The sequence below is a fragment of the Parasteatoda tepidariorum genome, chromosome 7, assembly GCF_982258835.1.
Source record: "Parasteatoda tepidariorum strain Cologne lab strain chromosome 7, Ptep-v5.0, whole genome shotgun sequence".
Lineage (NCBI taxonomy): Eukaryota > Metazoa > Arthropoda > Arachnida > Araneae > Theridiidae > Parasteatoda > Parasteatoda tepidariorum.
Genome location: NC_141761.1, coordinates 59324637 through 59346582, shown reverse-complemented (window position 1 = coordinate 59346582; position 21946 = coordinate 59324637). Strand labels below are relative to the sequence as shown.

At 28.8% G+C, this 21946-nt stretch overlaps 1 protein-coding gene and 1 long non-coding RNA gene across 9 annotated transcripts in view; one reads left to right on the top strand and one right to left on the bottom strand.

Moving 5' to 3' along the window:
• Nucleotides 1-21946, bottom strand: part of LOC107448785 (multiple PDZ domain protein) — a 684699-nt gene that overhangs the window by 244249 nt on the left and 418504 nt on the right. The window lies entirely within an intron of this gene.
• The window catches only part of LOC107448786 (uncharacterized), a 53754-nt gene that overhangs the window by 24197 nt on the left and 7611 nt on the right, over nucleotides 1-21946 (top strand). The window contains exons 2-3 of the long non-coding RNA XR_015435536.1: nucleotides 5985-6143; nucleotides 18748-18856. This is a non-coding gene — a long non-coding RNA (uncharacterized LOC107448786). The remainder of the gene's footprint in view (nucleotides 1-5984; nucleotides 6144-18747; nucleotides 18857-21946) is intronic.

Sequence of the window (21946 nt, the reverse complement as noted above, 5' to 3'; positions counted from 1 at the left end):
ATATTTATCTTTAGCAAAATATAATAAGATTTACTTCGCAACATCCATAAACACTAGTTGGAATTTATGTTCAATAGGACTGACAATGAATAACGTTTTTATCAAATATGTCAATTATTAATATTTATCTTTAGCAAAATATAATAAGATTTACTTCGCAGCATTAAGAAACACTAGCTGGAATTTATGTTCGATAGGACTGACAATGAATAACGTTTTTATAAAATATGTCAATTATTAATATTTATTTTTGGCAAAATATAACTAGATTTATTTCGTAACATCCAGAAACACTAATTGGAATTTATGTTCGATAGGACTGACAATGAATAACGTTTTTATCAAATATGTCAATTATTAATATTTATCTTTAGCAAAATATAATAAGATTTACTTCGCAGCATTAAGAAACACTAGCTGGAATTTATGTTCGATAGGACTGACAATGAATAACGTTTTTATAAAATATGTCAATTATTAATATTTATTTTTGGCAAAATATAACTAGATTTATTTCGTAACATCCAGAAACACTAGTTGGAATTTATGTTCAATAGGACTGACAATGAATAACGTTTTTATCAAATATGTCAATTATTAATATTTATCTTTAGCAAAATATAATAAGATTTACTTCGCAGCATTAAGAAACACTAGCTGGAATTTATGTTCAATAGGACTGACAATGAATAACGTTTTTATCAAATATGTCAATTATTAATATTTATCTTTAGCAAAATATAATAAGATTTACTTCGCAGCATTAAGAAACACTAGTTGGAATTTATGTTCGATAGGACTGACAATGAATAACGTTTTTATAAAATATGTCAATTATTAATATTTATCTTTAGCAAAATATAATAAGATTTACTTCGCAACATCCATAAACACTAGTTGGAATTTATGTTCAATAGGACTGACAATGAATAACGTTTTTATCAAATATGTCAATTATTAATATTTATCTTTAGCAAAATATAATAAGATTTACTTCGCAGCATTAAGAAACACTAGCTGGAATTTATGTTCGATAGGACTGACAATGAATAACGTTTTTATAAAATATGTCAATTATTAATATTTATCTTTAGCAAAATATAATAAGATTTACTTCGCAGCATTAAGAAACACTAGCTGGAATTTATGTTCGATAGGACTGACAATGAATAACGTTTTTATCAAATATGTCAATTATTAATATTTATCTTTAGCAAAATATAATAAGATTTACTTCGCAGCATTAAGAAACACTAGCTGGAATTTATGTTCAATAGGACTGACAATGAATAACGTTTTTATCAAATATGTCAATTATTAATATTTATCTTTAGCAAAATATAATAAGATTTACTTCGCAGCATTAAGAAACACTAGTTGGAATTTATGTTCGATAGGACTGACAATGAATAACGTTTTTATAAAATATGTCAATTATTAATATTTATCTTTAGCAAAATATAATAAGATTTACTTCGCAACATCCATAAACACTAGTTGGAATTTATGTTCAATAGGACTGACAATGAATAACGTTTTTATCAAATATGTCAATTATTAATATTTATCTTTAGCAAAATATAATAAGATTTACTTCGCAGCATTAAGAAACACTAGCTGGAATTTATGTTCGATAGGACTGACAATGAATAACGTTTTTATAAAATATGTCAATTATTAATATTTATTTTTGGCAAAATATAACTAGATTTATTTCGTAACATCCAGAAACACTAATTGGAATTTATGTTCGATAGGATAGACAATGAATTACATTTTTTATCAAATATATGTCAATTATCAATATATTTACTTTTAATTTCAGCAAAATGTAATTAGATTTACTTCGCAGCATTAAGAAAGACTAGTTGGAATTTATGTTCAATAAAACTGACAATGAACTACGTTTTTATCAAATATGCCCATTTTTAATATTTATTTTTATCTTTAGCAAAATATAATTAGTTTTACTTCACAGCATAAAGAAACACTAGTTGAAATTTATGTTCTATATGACTGACAATGAATTCGTTTTTATCAAATATGTCAATTATTAATATTTATTTTAATTTTTACAAAATATAATTAGATTTATTTCGCAGCATTAAGAAAGAAAAATGTCATTAATTTCACCTCGCAATATTAAAGTTTATTTTTGATGTGATTAATACTGATTTGAGTTTGCATCAAACAACTAATTTATTAACATTTTTCCTGAAAATGTTAGAAACATAGTATCCGCATCACTTCGTAACATCAAGCAACATTAATAGAAATTTATGTTCGATAGGAGTTGCAGAGAGTTAGAGAGAGATAAGAGGCGAAAGTGATGCTGAGTTATTTGCAAACGGAATTTCCTGAGAGGCGCTAAGTTTATCGATCAGGGGAACTCGCACTGTTGAGATGAAAGAGGGGTGGCGCAGATTTCGATCCTCGCATCCCCGGGACGATGGAAAAATCGAATTTCCGGGCACAAACAACTCCAGGATACTTTTTCCCTTTTCCTCTATCTACACAGTAACAAAAATGTATCAGACAAGCATTGAAAAAAAAATTTTAAGATTTTTTTAAACTGCATATGATAGTCGTAATACAATTGAAAAGAACAAAACTATAAATAATTTAAAAACGGATACATTTTAGCAACAATCGACACACATAATTACAAAACTTAACAATTCTAATTACTTATAACTTTAATAACAAAAAATTCAATCAATAAAATTTTTTTAAATCGCTGGATACGAGGAGAATGTATGAAACTACAATAGTTTTTACGAAATTACAAAATGTCAATTACATTCTTTTCCTAAATTTATTCCTTAATATCTATATAAAGAAAAAAATGTGTTATATGAGAGTGTTGCAAAGCGTAAAACCTTACACGATAATTAATAATAACATTTAGTTTTTAAAATTCAAACGCGTTTTCCTAAATCGAATTTTTAACATATTTCTCCCTGTACAAAAATGTAGTTTCCATAACAGTTAATTAAAGCAACATAAATTTTTTTAAGTTTCATAATCACTATTTCCAATGTTTCAATTTCTCAAATTATTTCTTAGTTTTTTAAAAATAAAGGAAAAAAGTGTTACACATAAGAGTTTAATTCAAAGCACGAAATCTTATTTAAACGCTATAATTCAATAAAGATGAGTTTCAATTAAAATAAAAACACGTTTTCCCTAAATCGAACTTTTAATATATATTTTTTTCAACGTGAAAATGTAGTTGCCATAACAGTTAATTAAATCAACATAATTCTTTTTTTTAAAGTTTTCAAATCACTATTTCTAATGCTTCAATTTCCCAAATTATTTTCTAATGTCTAAAAAAAGAAAATAATTGTTACATATAAGAGTTTAATTCAAAGCACGAAACCTTATTTAAACGCTATAATGTAATAAAGTTGAGTTTTAATTAAAATTCAAACAAAATTTTCTCTAAGCGAAAATATCGCTTCTACGAAAGTTAATCAAACCAACATAAAACTTAGTATGTAGCTTTAAAATAACTTTTTCTAATGTAGTACATTTTTTCAGTACTTGATAGAATTATTCTACTTAGATACCGTCTTTCGACCTCACAGTCGACAAAAGACAATTCTTTTATGGTGCTCAATGAAATTATTAAAAGGAATGTTTTTGATTTTTTAAATATAGAAGAAACTTTAATTAAAAGAGAATTTTTGTGTTTTCGGAAATTTATATGTTATCCTAGCTGTACAGGAGATATTTTTAACACAGTATAACACAACAAGATATTTAACTCTACTACCTTATAACTACAAAACTGTAAGAAGAAAAAAAATCGTTATCGTTTATCAACAGCTATCAGAAAATTTCCTTTCTGTTATTTTTATTGCTTTTTCACTGAGGTACTTTTATAAAATCTTTAAAGAATGGGCCAAAACCACAATGCTACGATACTCACTTAGTAATTTTAAACATGATTTAATTCTTTGTCAACTTGGCACCACTTTTGCGAAGAACTTTTTGTTTATACTTCGAAATAAATTATTTTACAAAAAAAGAATATACAGATGACGTTAAATAAAATTTTATGTTTGGATAAAATATTATTAAAAATCACGATTTGATTACGTCTTCAATAGGTCAAAAACTGCAAAAAGGATAGTCAATTTCTTTGGGATGACTATCCGTAATTGAAAATTGGATGTTCCACTTTTAACTTTTCCACAAGACTAGAAATTAACAAAATGAGAAAAATTGTTAATTATAGGCTAAGTGTAGGATTGTTTCGCAAACAACACTTTCTTTCCTGTAAGTCTGAATTACGGAGATTTAAAAAATAACATAATATGTAATAAATGAAATATAATAAATAATAAATTAAACAAAGTAAAAATATCGATTTTATTCTCCATTACCATTTTTTATAAGTTAAGTCAGTTGGTTATATTTTAAATTAAAGGGAATAACTTAACACATTTAATTCTGGTCAGGAAATAAATCGCAAGTTTCATTAATGTTAAGTTCACTTTTTTAGTATTTCGCCATATTTCTGGAATTATTTAAGTGAATAAGATGACGTCACCAAATACAGATTCATATGAACTAACGGGAATCTCTTCACTTGTTCTAGTTCTGAAAAAGCTACAAACTTAGTCATTTTAATAAAATATTTCTTAACTTTATGATGTTTTAAAAAATTACGTTAATCATTCATAAATGGCCCAATGTATAAGGGACGCATATAGACATGCATTTGGTACATATGTAAAAGATTAAAAAAAAAAAAAAACATCGTTAGCTAATAAATCTTTAATATAACAGATATGCAGTATTGTGCTAAAGAAAAGTTTGGTAGAATTTTCAAAATCAAATGTGAAGTCTACTGGAATATATTTTAATAAAAATTTAACGCATGTTGTATTGCTATAATTTAATGCATAAAAAATTCTACTTAAACATAATGATTAATTTTTAAATTAAATGGTGAATAATTAATTTCATACAGTGCAAAAATATCTAATATCACACTGTAAAAAATAACGAATCAAATTACAATGTTAAGTACCCGTATAATCTGTTTTACCATACAATTCACTTTTAGCATAAAATATTATACCTTGGTTTCTGCTTCAGTCTGGGATATCTTTTTTTTTCCTTTTTAGTCTGTTTTAAAATCAGCAAGAGAACATCTTAATGAAAAAAAAATTCTGGATATGGATCAAATGCCTAATACTACTACTAGTTATGTATTACTACTCATGACATTGCTGTTAAAATCATGATCAACAGTTTCTGAATGAGTCTGGGATATCCTTTTTTCTTTTTGGTCTGTTTTAAATTCAGCAAAAAATCATCCTAAGGAAAAAGAAATTTATGGAGACGTATCAAATGCCTAATACTGCTACTACTATGTGTAACTATTTACTCATGACATTGCTGTTCAGATGAGTCTGGGATATCTCTTCTTTTCCTTTCAGTTTATTACAATATCGGCAAAAATCATCTTCAGGAAAAAACATTTCTGGAGATGGACTGAATGCCTAACTAAGAAAAGCTCAATCTTATATTTCGAAATGTAAATACTTGCTAATATGTTGTCGAATGGATGCTTAGATCTAGTGGTTGTAACTTAAGGGAATAAGAGGGAGGAAAGATTAATAAAAATACTACAGTGAACTGCCTACATGTTAATTGTTCACATCTGCCCCAGATTCTGCTGTGCACCCTTCATCCTCTTTCGGTATAATTTGCAAAAATAAAAATTTATTAATTTAGTAAAAAAAAATTAAATTCTCATAATTTTACTTGAATATTCATGTAATAATTGATTCCAGCTTATTAATTAAATTCAATTATGTGATTTTTAATTGTAAATTACATAAGTAGTACTTTTTCATATGTACTCCCCTTCTTTATCTCGTTTTTACCGTAATGAATTATACGTTTAAAATAATTCAGTGTCTTAAAAAATAAGATAGCATTTAAATCTTTTTTATTTCATTTTCTAGGTTTACCACGTCCCCAGATGTCCAAATCTGCCCATCACAAAAAAAAGATTGCAAAGTTATGCCAGTTTTTACTAAATCATAATTATACTAAAATAAAAAATGATGTCAAGGTGTTGGATTGAAATTGGAGCATCAATAAGGAAAAAGTGGTTGGATAAGGTAGGTTTAAAAAAAAAAAAAAAAAAAAAAAACGACGAGTTATTTATGTTTAAGGGTGATGTAACTCTCAAAAGCTTCTAGATTCTATTAATCGAATTAGAGCTTCAGAGACAGTTACGACAGTTAACCACTTGCAGATAATTGAGTATGATGTATAGGAAAATAGGTCTGAAATGTTTAATTGTATAATTATTACAGAACTACTTTAGAAAGGAAAAAAAATCCTGATAAATATCAAGAAAAACCTATTTCCCTTTTTCATATCTAGCTTATTTTCGAAAATAGTAAAGTATATACAAATATACTTTTAATAGTTACGTATAACATTGAAACCAAATTGTTTTTTTATCTGGGAAAACTGTAAACAGTCAAAGATAGCAAACTAAAAAGAAACTATTTTACTATACTTTGCTGGAGAATTAACAACAATATGAAAAAAAAAGGAAAATAAGTCACTAATTCCTTTTAATAGGATTTTGATTATCAAAGCAATTTTCGGAGAAATGAACTTATGATTGTTTATGACACAGTTATTGTTTATACATAAAAATAGTTCTCAAATTTTCAATAGAATTTTCAACAAAACTAATGTCAAGCGTGCTTAATTCGCCAGGATGCACTTGTTGAAACATTTTTATAAATGTACGAGTGGCTCCAAAAAATTGAACATTTTTCAATTTTCTCCTTTTGCGTTGACTCGAGTATGGGTGAAGTGTCAATTAACAAATATTCTTCAAAAAACAAATTTTATCAAACCCAAAGCCACGATAACTTCTTTACTTTTCAATTAGTTAGTCTAAAAATTCAATATCATACATATAACCGAAGTAGTTACAGTTGCACGTAGAATTTATAATCAAGTTCGAACATATTCAAGCAATTATATTAAAAACTTTACATCATGTATATAACAAATATTGTTTGTTGTTATATATGGAAATATCCATTGAAGAATTTAAAGAATGCAATTATATATAGTAAAATATAAAATATGAACGAAATTGGTCGAACAGTCCTTGAGAAATTGAATTTTAAATATACGACCGTTTTTAAAATTTGATAACTTAGAAACTATTCGAAATATTTCATTCAAATTTCGTATTGTGCCATTTAAAATGATATTCTTTAACCACTTAACGATCGGTTAATTTTCAAGAAAACGGTCATAAAAGTGCCTATTTTTTTTTATTAGTGCTATTTGATTAGGGCTGACATCTAGTATAAAATAAACTAACTATCTACAATTACCTTAAAAATATCCTGGTACTGCCACCTGGTCTATAAAATTAGAAATAAAATGTTTTCCTGGCAAAAGAAATGAATTAGTTTTATTCTTATAGGCGCGTTACTACTGAACACTCCAGCTCGGAAATATCACGGGAGAGAGAAATAGAGGGTGAAACCTTACCCCGTCATTTTCACGGGAGCGAGAAGGAAGGAATTAAAATGATTAATCATTTGTTGATGATTAATCATTGGAATTCTATCTTTCAGACTGCGGCTACCTATCATATATTTTGAGGGCCAAGAATCCAAATCCGTCGAAATAAAACGGTTCATATTAGAAAGTACGTTTCGGCCCCGATTTCATAACTTAAAATGTCGCCAGCACGAATTAATCAGCATACTTAAGGTTAGATCCTCGAACCGTTAGGATTGAGTTCTAGTTTATGAAAATCCGATCATTGGATCAAAGGTTATTTAGAGTGTTCACTTCTTTGCGAAATGTGAGTTCATTTCTGATTTGATTGAATTCAGATTTTACTGCTTAGTTAATCAAAACCTATAATAAAATCATACAAGTTGTTAAATTCTTGAGCAAAATTAAGTGAAATTTTCGTTGAATAACGAGTATGAAAAAACATTATTCTGTGAAAAAAAAGTTAATTTGTTTTTACCCACATCAACACAAAAAGCGCTCACATTTTTACAATATGTTTCAGTCCATACTTTCAAGAAAATTTTCTCAAATAAGTAAAAAGCAGAACTATGTAAAAAAGAAAATAAAACCTTGTGTTTTTTCTTAAACTCACAAGCGATGTTCCCTTTTAAAAGATTTTGCAGGAAAAGCTTCATTTATTTTCAGTTGTTCTGCAGTTCACTCATTTAAACAAACTACCAGTTTCATTGCTTAATAGGTCCTTATTTGAAAACCATTATTTTTACAAACCCCATCTCAATTTTAGGCATTTACAGCTACATTTCCACGCAGCAATAGTTACAAAAAAAGAAAAAAATCGCATCGTAGCATATAGTTTTTCTCTAATCGTAACTAAATAAGTTCAGAATGAAAAGAAAATCTAAATCAAAAATCTAAAAGAGTAACAAGTTTCAAAAAAATTTAAAAGTCAGATACTTTTAAATTTTTACCCAACATTTAAATCGCCTAAAATATTAAACTGAATCGTAAAAAAAAAAAAATAAATAACATATCTTATTATGCTATATAAATATAATGCAATGATCGCTCAATGAAAAAACCTCAAATTCCCAGTAGAAGGTGATGAATTTCTTGATAATTGTTTTTACTGATATAAAACTGGCCACTCAAAAAAATAAAAAAAAACATTATTCTCTAAAACTAATGACCAAATTAATAACATTTTCATATCAAAATGTTCCTGAGAGAATTCTCTAATAAAGTACAAAAAATTCATACTGTTTCATCGTATAGTTTTTGAATTTGAAAAGTGGGAAACGCTTGCGGCGATAATTTTCTGAAATTTCTTAAATGTATAAAGATTTATAATGAAACAAAAATATTTAACTCTTTTGACGTCCTTAACGATTTTACACAGAACATATGGAAATTAATGTTTAAAGCTGTTTTAAACACTATGCATTTAAAAAAATAAATATCTAACAATGATTTTTACTGGTATTTAAGTGCGTACTCAACACCAAATTATATCCCACAATTCATTGTATTAATATTATGTAAATAAAATTTAAATTAATCGCAAGGTTCAAATACAACTATTAGTTGCAGTCACTCATATAATTTGGATGTTTTCACACTTTTACAATACAAAGGAAGATTATAAGATTTTTTCCATAATCTTCCATCATTAGATTATCTTCATAACTTCAAAATATTCTTTTCAAATCAATTCCCACCATTTACAGATTCTAAATATGGTGACGATTCAATTTCGATTTACTCATTGAAGTATTGAGGATGAGAAAGGGACTCATAATATCTGTCTTACAAACTTTAACTGTGTATATAGTTTTAATTAAGACGGGTGAACTGAAACATAAGGAAATGCATTATGTTGTAGAAGCCATACATTTAATTAAAGTAGAATGTGAAGTAAAATTTATGCATTCAGCAGAACATACATCTTAGATAATACTCGAATTGGGCTGAAACTACAACATCCGAACACTTCAAGAACAACTGAAAGGAAAGCAAAACTTTTCATATTAACCAAAGCTAATTCAATATAAAATGAAATAATATTTTTTAATCTAATGGAACATCTTACTTTTCACATACAACTATAACATTCTAACTCAGTTCTATGTATTTTGATTTTATGACTCAAGTTCTGTCTTGCTTACTGCGTTGCAAAATGTTCGCAAATTAGTCTGTATTAGTTGAAAATCTCATTTTTCTTGGATTAATTAGAGCGTTTTACTTTTAAATGACGAGAGTTTTATTATACACCGGCAAGCAGGTACAATAAAACACTGTAAGACATTTAAAAGATATTGCTTACTAATTAATAAAAAACTTATTTCGATTGAAAATTACAAAATTAAAAGTGTATTTTTGAATTACTTGTATTTTGGTGCATTCGAAATTGTGGCTAGAAAAAAATAGTTAGCAAACTTTGTTTCATTTTATTTGATTTTCCTTATTCTATAAACTATAAAACTTTGTACTTGAAGTTTATAGTTATTTTAAATGTCTCTATATTAAAAAATTTTCTGCCTGGGTCACCGCTATTAAACATGATGAAGACGGAACAAGCGAGTAAAGATATCTGAAATTGCGTAAGCAGGGGACGGATTTCCTAGTAATTAAAACGAAAGCGGCTATTTCTTATTTTAAATACATTTCAAAAACAATATCCTTAATCAAAAAATTACTGATTTCAAATGTTATAGTTTTTTTTTTCATTTGAGCAATTCTCAAAAAGTGGGAGCATAGCACAGATCTCAACATTTTACATTTAACTCACACTGAAAGTTCTAGAACTAAATTTATAATACTGTCTAGAAATAGGAATTAACATAAAATATTACAAAAATTTTCAATAAATACCGAAAAATAAAATATTTTTTTCTAACAAAAAAATCAATTTTTGACATTTATGATGTTATTTGTGCCGATTTAACAATAAAATGTTTTTTTTGTCAAATAGTGTCTAGATCAGGGCACTAAATTTCGACTCGCCATTGAAGATGAATTATTTAAAAATGGCGAGTAAGTTTCATCATTTAAAACAATGTTTGCCAAACTTATGACTTTTGTGTATCCTTTCTAAATTTTTCGTAACGCTGTGTACCACTAATAAAAAAAATGAATGTATATTTCACTATAAAAAAATTGCACAAAAGTTCACAACTGGCTGTTGACACCACTAATTATTAACTGTTAACTCTGCAAAAAGTAGCAAATAGAAAAATACGTAATCGTAAAATTTCATGGCTAGCTCTGTTTTGAAATAAAATTTTTTGAAATGTTCGTCCGTTGCAAGATATTTCACATAAGAACGCGTAACCCCGCTAAACTGCTCCCGTACCCTTGGGGGTATGCGTACCACACTTTGGGAAACACTGATTCAAGAGATTGAGTTTCAAATTCTATATGCACTTAAATAATTCTGATTAAATGAAGAGACAAGAGAGAGTGTTAAGAAATAAAAACAACTTCATTTTCTTCTATTTAAAAAAAAAAAAAAAATGCTAGATCTCCCACTTTATATGTATGAAACCATTGCTTCTCGAAACTTCGACGATTCTATATTCTTTTATAATTTAGGTCCTTAAAACACTACGTCTGTCAAGATTTTAAGAAAGGTATATTTTTTATGAATGTGGCGAGCAAACATTTTAGTACCTTTAGATCTGAAATTTCATTCCTTTGTCTATATGCTTACTTTTGAATATAAGAGTATGAAGTTTAAATAAGATGGTTTCTTGATAATATCTTTAACTAAACTAAACTAAACTCAGTGGCGCGACAGCCCATAGGGAGCCAAGGCCTACTGTGCCCATCTCAGATTTCTAGACCTTGGCAGGTGCTCCGGTTAGGTGGTCAGCCGAACGCGGAATCCCCAGTGTTTAATTCCCATGCATGCTTGGTACTCATTTATCTATGAAAGGCTGAGTCGACCTTGCCCAGCCCAAGGATCGAACTCAGGACCTGTGGCAAGGGAGCGCGAAGCGCTACCACTCAGCCACCGGGCGTCCTTATCTTTAACAAATGAAGCAAATAAGCAAATTAGGATACCTTGTGAAAGAATTTTGGAAAAAGCAATTTAGTGTTTCAAAGCTTGTCTGAAAAAGTAACAAAACCAAGACATTATTTTAACAAAGTACTTTAAACTTATTTCTTCTTAAAATAATTTTTCATGTATATATTTATGTTTTTATGAAGTATTTCTGTAACAAAATACCATTTTCTAACGAGCAAAATTTAAAAATTAAATAAATAAATTTAACGTACTCCGTAAGTTTTTTTCCCACAGATTTTCCAATTAAGGTAATCTGATGTCCCAAAATTCAATGAAAAAGTTAATTTTATTTAAATACAAAAAAATGCATGAGAAATGGATATTTTGTGCATATAGTATAAAAATAAATAGAAGTAGCTAGCTGTTAACGCTATGAATGCGATTTTTTAAGAAGTGTCCGTTTTTAAGAAGTGCGAAAAATGTGAAGAATTGATAATAAAAAAATTAAATAGAAAATCAAATTTCAGACAGAAATTATAAAAACCATTTTACATTGATTCTTTTTTATTGAACTAGATGGATTCCCTCACCAACCCCCGTGATCGCTTCTCATTCATCATTGAAGATCAAGGAAAAGGACGGTTTACATCAAATTTTTTTCAAAACTTACGAAATTGCCATCTGCTGCGTTTTAAGGATGACTAAATTTTGGAAGAATTAATAACATAATAACATAGAAAATCTATACCCCCACTTCCCCGAAAGTTATTATTCAATGGAGAAGAAGGGCCGCGATACAGAAAAACAGTACATGTTCGTGCGCAAATTTGTTTTTTCTCAAAATCAGCTTTAATGGAAATAAATCATATTGCAATTCGATCCACTAAAAAGTTTTTTCTTCTAAAAATCGATTTAAAAAAATATCAATTTGTTTAGAAAGTATATAATTATTATAATTTTATGTATGCAATTTTTATTAATATGTTGATCGTAACGAAATGAAAAGACAGTTGGATTTGAAAAATAATCAAATGTAATTTTAAAAAAAATTGAACTTGAATGGAATGCAGAATACGTGACGAAATAAACTAATAAATGAGAAGTAATTTTAATTGTCAATAATATATAAAAATAACCTTATTTTTTGGGGGGTATTGATGTACAAATTTAACAGTAAATAATTCTCGAACTAATAATCGAATCGTAATTTTTTTTTTATTCTATCGAACTCATTGTGCACTTTTCTACACACTTAAGTTTCTAAACTTTGAGCAGCAGAGTAAAATGTAACATTAAAAAAAATAATTCTAAAAAAAGACACCTAAAATTGGAAGACACTTTCGAATAAATCCGTATTTCGAAGAAAAAAAACAACAACTCTGTATTGAGTTTATAATCAAATATGGCCCTTTCAGCATGCCAAATTTTAAATCAACAATTTCATTCCAGCGTCCTGTAGAGCGGCCCCTATGGTAATTCTGGAAAAAATTATCGAATGTTTATTTTTTAATTCTATCTCAGCCTCAGTAAATTTTTCTAAACACCTCAGTAATTTCAAGTTAATAAGACTTATAGTTTTTGCGCAATAAAACAAAATGCAAAGTCAAGATGAACACTCATAACAGCGGCGGCGGCCCTTACGATATTCTTAATACAGAGAGTAAATTAATAAGTTCTTAATTTTATTTTGTTGTGAATTTCTCAATATTTTTGAATTACTTGAATGAGAGCCGCGATGGCTCAGGGGATAGAGAGTTCGCCTTCCAATGAGGTGAACCGGGGTTCGATCCCGGCGATGGCTGGTCGTTACGACACCGACCACAGTGCTGACGTGAAATATCCTCAGTGATAGACGGATCATGGGTTAGAGTTCCCTTGCCGTCAGGCTAACCGTGGGAGTTTCTCGTGGTCTTCCTCTCCACGTAACGCAAATGCGGGTTAGTTCCATCAAAAAGTCCTCCACAAAGGCAAACTTTCTCTCAATACTTGATCAGGAATTCCCTTGTCATCTGGATTGGGTTCAAAATTACAAGGCTACTAGTTGAACATAAGTAGTCGTAAACCCAAAAATTGGGTCGACTATTCAACGACGGTTATAAAAAAAAAATTACTTGAACGAAAATTTTACAAAAATCTATCGATGTACGAAATGTTTTGGGAGGTTGACAAAAAGGTTTATAACTTATAGGTTTTTGATAACTTTGAGCTCTTTCAGAAAAAGTAATTTCAGGCAGTTTAAGACAGCTTTAAACAAAAGATTTAGATAGATCAGTAAATTTTACCAATTGGTGCCGATTAGTTAAGATTCTATAACAAAAAGGACATTTTTTCTTTAATTGGAAAGACAAAGAGGTAAATTTCAGAGCTGTTTTAAAAACTTTAGAGCTACTTTTCAGTTTTTCCAGGATGAAAGTAAGCCTGAACTTCACGAATTTCTACGTTGAATAACCAATCCATAAAATGCATAAGCAGATTTTTCATTACCAAGTTTTTAGCCTTAAATAAAGCGAACAAGGAAACTCCTGTGAGAGGACTGAGAACAAATCCACCTTCGAAAGTATCTACCTATGGGATTAAATAGTATATCTCTCACACTCGAAAAGTACTCTTCTGGGCCATGCCGACTTTAATGAAAAAACTCCCATTAGCTTAAAAATGTGTCAGGTGTAAGTGTGACATTTTAGATTTAACGCCTAACATATCGGGTTTACAAACATTTTTAAGATTGTTGATGAACACCTGATTATTTTTAGTTATAAGTATTAAGAGAGAAAACAATTTCTATTATCGACTTGTAATGTAGTCGCAGATTCTTAACACTCATACGAACTGTCCAATTTGTTGTGCGTCGACAAGTCGCTGCAAAGTGCACTCGGATCCATATTTTACTCATAAAAACAACCAAAAGCTGTTACTTAGATCCTTAATCTACTGAGATTTTTACAACTAAAAACTTTATGTAAAAGCAAAAATCATTTTAATATCGGAGAACAAAATTGCCCTATTTTAGCTCCTCCTTCAAGTAATTTCAAGATAGCGACTCAAGTTAACCCCAAGAGAGCTTTTAATACCCACATATTAAATCTAAGCTGATGCATTTAAAATAATTTCTAGACTTCTCCTAATTATTTTTCGACAAAGCATTTATGCATAACAAATCATATTTCACGTGATTGGCAACTGTTAATTTGCAACAGCAGGAGCCAATCTTTTAACCTTTCCAAATTTCTGTCTATAAAATTTACATTATTATGAACTATGCACAACACTATTATATTATCTCTGGTTAATTGAAACTAATTGTTCATTTTCGAATAGAAATTATGAGTTTGTGGATTGAATCCAGAAGATGCACTTTGGGACAAAAGATAAACGACTCAAATTGAATTCACCAGACTAACTCACAGAAAATAAATCATCCATCACACGTTTACTTCCTCTATCCCAGAAAGTGATGTTGAGTTCAGATTCAAACTCCATAACTTCAGAATGGGAAAGAGATTATGGAAGTTAGAAGAATTCTGAAATTGTTTCAAGGAGCCTGTCCTCCAGGCATTTTCATTCTATTTAAGGCATGAAAGGAAACAATGTCCACTAACAGACTCAAAATCAGGAGAGCTTCCGATGATTTAGCTAGATTGTTGTAATTGACAAAAATAATACTCATGAACCAGATGATTCTGAGAACTAGTTCATGCTGCCCTTCTCTTTCTAAACACTTTTAAGACATTAGTACCAAAGCATAAAATGCCTTTTTAATGCTACAAAGGGTCTGGATAACTACAAACATTAGAACTATCTCGATATTCAAATGTACAACAGTGAAATCAGTACTTTTGTATGAAACTTAGAAAGTAACTACGACACTAGTGAACAAGATGGACACTTTCCAGACTAAGTGATTTCTTTTCCTTTTTAATATATTGGTCAAAAAGTTAGTTACAATGACAGTCAGCAGCAGTCAGAGATCTAAGAAAGTAGAGATGCTGAAATTAGATTGGTTACCCGTCCCTCGAATGAAACCATCGTATACCACGTGATCCACACTAACTTGAGCGAAATATCCATTACTCATTTTATATTTATGTAATGTCAAAATTGTTCACCCTGTTACTGTGAAGTCAGATGGCCATAAAAAGAGAGGAATGCCGAAGTTTAAATTTAAAAATATGACCACACATAAGAATGACATAATAAAAATATGAGAATTTTAGATCATACTCCTACAAAAGAACACTCTGCAGTGTTTAAGGAAAGTTTAGCTGAATACTATTCCTTTAGGAGAATCTTATATAATTCTTTTTTTTATTTTTTATTAGGGAACTGAGAAGAGCTTAATAAGAGTCATTGATGGTTTGCTAATTACATAGAAATATATAAAAAGACGACGCGTATTTCTTTTCAATGCGAAGCAAAATGGCAACATTAGTCCTAACGATTTTAAAGGTGCACTACGCCAAAAAACTTAACTACTAGTTTGATTCATGATCTTATTGTTTTCTTTTATTACTTTGAATTGATTTATAAAGTTCATTGTAATCGTTTGGCTATTCGTTTTATTTTAATTCTATGAAATGCTAAAAATTTTAATTCTTTAAGGCTACAGTGGACCTTCAAAAAAAATTTTTTTTTTATCTTTAAAAGTGAATTTTTTTCTTCTTCCAACATGTATCTTAGCTAACTAATTATATTCTGAAAGTTTAGAAAAAAAATTTCCAGCCATTTTCGAAAAATTCAATTTTTTTTAAAAAAATTTAATAATTTTTAAAATGCTCCCAACGGCTTTTATTTTGAATTTTTTAATTTCTGTTTTTAGTTTTGACTTTAATAGATATATCTTAACAGAAGTCCGGATGAGGAGCAACAGTACACAAATTAGAATTATAAATATAGAACAAAATAAATTTTAAAATTAAATTTTCTCTAAAACAATAGATTTCGTGATAAATAAATACCTATAACTTATTTGCTATTTATGATAATTCAGAAATGCATCCTAACATTTATTCTAACATATCTAGTAAATGTCATAAGTAAAAATCAAGGCAATTAGATGAAAACCAAGCTCCCTGGAACGTTTTGAAAAATTGAATATTTACAAAATTTTCATTTTGAGAAAAACAGATTTTTGTAAATGACAATTGAAATTTTGTCACTATGATGAGTTTTTGTTTATTATCAAGCAATTCGCACATAATCAATTGCTTAGAACAACAAAAATAACATAAAATAGTAAATAAAAGTGAAATTGTCATTTACAAAAATCTGTTTTTCTCAAAATGAAAATTTTGTAAATATTCAATTTTTCAAAACGTTCCAGGGAGCTCGGTTTTCATCTAATTGCCTTGATTTTTACTTATGACATTTACTAGATATGTTAGAATAAATGTTAGGATGCATTTCTGAATTATCATAAATAGCAAATAAGTTATAGGTATTTATTTATCACGAAATCTATTGTTTTAGAGAAAATTTAATTTTAAAATTTATTTTGTTCTATATTTATAATTCTAATTTGTGTACTGTTGCTCCTCATCCGGACTTCTGTTAAGATATATCTATTAAAGTCAAAACTAAAAACAGAAATTAAAAAATTCAAAATAAAAGCCGTTGGGAGCATTTTAAAAATTATTAAATTTTATTTAAAAAAATTGAATTTTTCAAAAATGGCTGGAAATTTTTTTTCTAAACTTTCAGAATATAATTAGTTAGCTAAGATACATGTTGGAAGAAGAAAAAAATTCACTTTTAAAGATAAAAAAAAAATTTTTTTTGAAGGTCCACTGTAGCCTTAAGGATGTTGTGTGTTAATGAAGACAAAAACAACTTTTGTAAAGTGAATTACGATTTATTTTAAACATTTTCATTATTTCTCTTGCTCTTAAATTTGTTTCACCGTTAAATAAAATACATATTTATATGGACGACACACACCATTACTCCTTCAAAACTAAGGAATAAATATAGAAAAGCGTTATTAGAATTTATTATATACTAATATAAAAATAAAAAATATGGCAGAACTAATTTTTATGAATTAAAACTAAAAACTATTTTTTGGAAGTGATCAAGAAAATTTTTTATGTTTTTACAGAAATGAACAATGTGAAAAATTTTTTATGTTTTTACAGAAATGAACAATGTGAAAAATTCTTTAAACACTAACATAAATTCACGCAATCCTATCTTTATTCAATAATTTTTATTGGAATGAAATTAGAAAAACACAATTTTAAAACTAATGATATTCAGAAGTATTTTATTGGTTCATGTTATGAATATAATTATCGTTCATGATTTAATCACACAGAAATAAACAAAAATATGATAGAATCAAATTATAACCGTAGAATGTCAACAATTCAAAGCAACAAACCGTTTACTTTTAAGTGTTGTTAAAAGGCGCATTGGCCCTTTTGGACTAGGAGAAACTTTTGGAAAAGCGTAATGATGACGTCAGATCATATTGTCCTTGTGTAGTATAGTTCGTGGTAATAACTTTATTACAATATTAAAAAATCAAAGCTTCATTGTCATAACAAGTATACTGGGTTACAATTGCAACTTTTTTACAATTTTGCGTTTTATATTTCTATTTAATTTTGCAATATTATAAAACTCGTTAAATGTTTTTAGTCAAAAGGATTATTTAGTGATAATTCAAAAGTTTCTTTTTCTAATATTTTTAAAAAATTTTGTATTCATTATTTTTTAAACGCACGTAGTTTTACACAAAGCTTATTAAAAAGTAAATATAACTTACTTCCCGTTTAATAATTATTGAATAATTGGACGAAAATTATGCACCTGCAAAAATTATTTTTACGTTGTTTTATTCTTTAAGACACAAAACGCGATTTTTTTGAGCTTTTATTTAAATTTTCGTACATCCATGCTATTGTTTAGAAATATAATTTTAACTAAAATTCTATAATATTTTTTCAAAGTTTATAAGAATAGTAAAAACATTATATATCTCTCAAATAATTAAATTTCAATAAAAATTAAGCATAAATAAATAAATTTAGAGTTAATGTTATCATGAATAATTAATACTAAAATGACAAAATTTTTTTGGGGGAAGGAAAATTTAATTAAAGTAACAAATAATTAATTATACTCACAAATTACAATATTTCAACAAAAACTAAATGTTAATTAAATAAATATGCTATAAATTATTTTTCTTAAATCCACAGCATGAAACTCTGATATGAGGAGAGGTACAGCTGCAAGTTCAGGAGGGTGAAACAAGCATCCTGTGCAATGCTGCGAAAGGCAATTAGATCAAAGTGGAGCAGTGAAGAGGTGAGTTTCTGAAGATTAACCAATATGCCAGCTGAAGAACCTCTTAAAACTTATTTTATCAAACATCTACTTATGAACAACTAGGAAACACAAAATGGCGAGCTTTTGAGGGGGAACTAAGCTTTTAACGACAAAATTGTATTTCTGCATGTCCTAACAGAAACTAAAAATAGGTCAAAGCACTAAAAATAGACTATACAATGTAAAAGGAAATATAACAGAAAAAATGAAAGGAAAGCATAAAAAGAGTGATCTAAAATATTAGTAGTATTAGCACAATTAAAGTAAACGATGAAAGGAGTCGCAAAGCGGTGAATTTCCAAAAGAGGGCAACTGGACAACGAAGAATAAATAATAATAACAAATATATAACAAATAATGAATAATAATATGACAAATAATAATAGAAATAAACTAGGATGCTTATTTTTATATTTCTGGAAGACTGTGGGCAAATAGTAGCACTTACAGGTACAAAATTAAACCTGAAGGTAGGCAGCGATTTTTTATTCTTAATATATTTCCCATAGAATTAACATTTAATTACTCTTTCAATGATTTCTGCGAGGCAGGAAGGTGTGAAGTAATGTTGGGGAGTAGAGATAATAATTTGCGCGGAAAGCTCTTTTCCCTTCTTGAACCAAAACTTTCGTTAAAATATTTTTATATCATTAATGCGATTTGTGGAGAAATTTTTCTGTCGGTTGAAACGAAGTGAGCCTGAAATGAGACTAAAATATTAAGAGTCCGCATGAACAAAGCGAAGATCCAGATCGGCAAGTCAGTACAATATTCTGACTTGTCTAATTTGCACTTTGAAAACACAATAACACATTTTATTTTCATTTTATAACCGACGTTGAACAGCAGACCCAATTCTGGGTTTACGACTACCAATGTTCAACTACGTAGCCTTGTAACTTTGAACCTAATCCAGAAGACAGGGGAACTCCTGGATCAAGAATTGGGAGAAATTTGCTTTCGTGGAGGACTTTTTGATGGAACTAACCCGTATTTGCGTTACATGGAGAGGAAGACCACGAGAATCTCCCACGGGACTGTAACCTATGATCCGTCTACCACTGAGGATATTTTACGTCAGCACTGTAGTCGGTGCGAGCCAGGTGCAGAATTCGTATCTACCAGTCATCGCTGGGATTCGAACCTGGTTCACCTTATTGGAAGGCGAACGCTCTACCCCCTGAGCCACCACGGCTCACAATAACACATTAAAAAATACTGTGTATATCAGTAAGGAGGACAGAAAACCAAATATAGACCAAGACTGCATTGGAAACAGGGTTGATGCCTCGAGGCGGTGAGTTCGTGTAAAAGGATCGGTAGCGGTCGCCGAAAGGCAATTTATGATTAACTGCTACAAAAAGCATTAACAGGAATAGTAGCCACATCTTTTAACAAAATTAAAAACCTTTTAAGTACTTTCCAAGCACTCAAAAAATATTTTTAAGCACTATATACATTAACAAAATGCAAAATAATTTTCAAAGACTTTTTACATGATCATGATAAAATAACTAGTTTCTGACAAAACACTATATTCTTGATAATATTTTCGGTTTTTTCGGTTTGATTTCAGAGAGTGGAAAAGGAAGACTGAAATTGAGAATATTTTGCAAAATGCAGCAGAATTGCACATTTGAGTGCTAAAATCTCACCAACTCTTGCTCAGAAGAAGCACATGCGATTCCCGCAAGTATTTCATCAAACATGTAAAATGATTAGCGCTTTTATACGCTATGAACCGATGGTAGGCCAAAATGGATTGTGGTTTAATGAATTGTGAAAACGTTGAATAGAACAATGTGAAAAGCGCGATTTTGCATCATACGTGGTGAAAATCGACATGAGAAAAAAATCTCACTTTCGAAAAGGGAAAACTAAGCACTTTTTAAAAATACTTAATGAGAAAAGCACCTTTAAGAGCTTTTACAAAACAAAAATCGAAAAGAAGCACCTTTAAGCACTTTTTAAAAACGCTACGCACCATGATTAACCCCAGTCTATCGATTAAATTTTTTTGAATTTTTACTGAATTTGAACTTTTATTGAATTTTTTCAAATGGCTTGAATAACGAGAATCGTAAGCTTTTTCTATTCGATTTCTAAACACTATCATATTGGTGATAATTTCGATTATTGTATTTCAGTTTAGCGCCTTTATTTGTTTCTTGGATTGCGTGCATCATTTTCTGTTTGGTCTTGAAATAACAAGAGGCGAGTCCACTCCTCGCTCGTTTATTCCCAAAATGATTGCTGGACGAATGCACCAAAGTTAGCAGCGCAAACATTACACGCTACTCCAGCATTAACGAATGTTCTACACCTTATTGAGATTTTGATTAAAAACAATAATTAAATGAAGGTATCACACAGTCACAGGTAAATAAAACATTAGAAAGTATATAAGAAGTTAGTGTAGTATAGATATAAATTATAAAATTAAAACAAATGTTCGTAAGTTAAATTTCCTTCACTGTTTTACATTGAATTTGTACTTGAGCTATTGGAATAACGTATCAAATATTTTAATCAAACGTAATCTTTCTCTTCGCCGACAATAAAATTTTAATGATAATAAATACCCAGAATAAAGTTTTTGGTTTATGAAAGATATTTTTTACGTTTATTTTGTTCATAACTACTACTCTTAGTTTTTCATGTTTTACATTTTGGGAGCTCTGTAATAAGCGATAATAGCACTATACTCTGTTGCAAATTGAGAAAATACCATTATCTTTATGGAGAGAGCCTGTTTGCATCAAAGTACAAACGAAAAGGATGACAAGCTCTCAGCGCGAACCAATATTAACATCGCCAACTCTTGGAACGACGTTACACAGCCTTCATTTTTGCTGGTTTTCTTAAATCGTGTGAAATGAGAATAAAAACTTCTTGAATAATCAATTAACAAGTAATAGTAATTAATAAACATGATATCTAAAAATCGTAACAAATCTACGTCTTTCTGTTTGCATTTACAGAAACTAATTAAAGAATAATAAAAAATATTGTTTCTTGCAAACGATCTTCGACAGCGAAACAAAAGCAAGAATTCTTGATTTTTTAAGG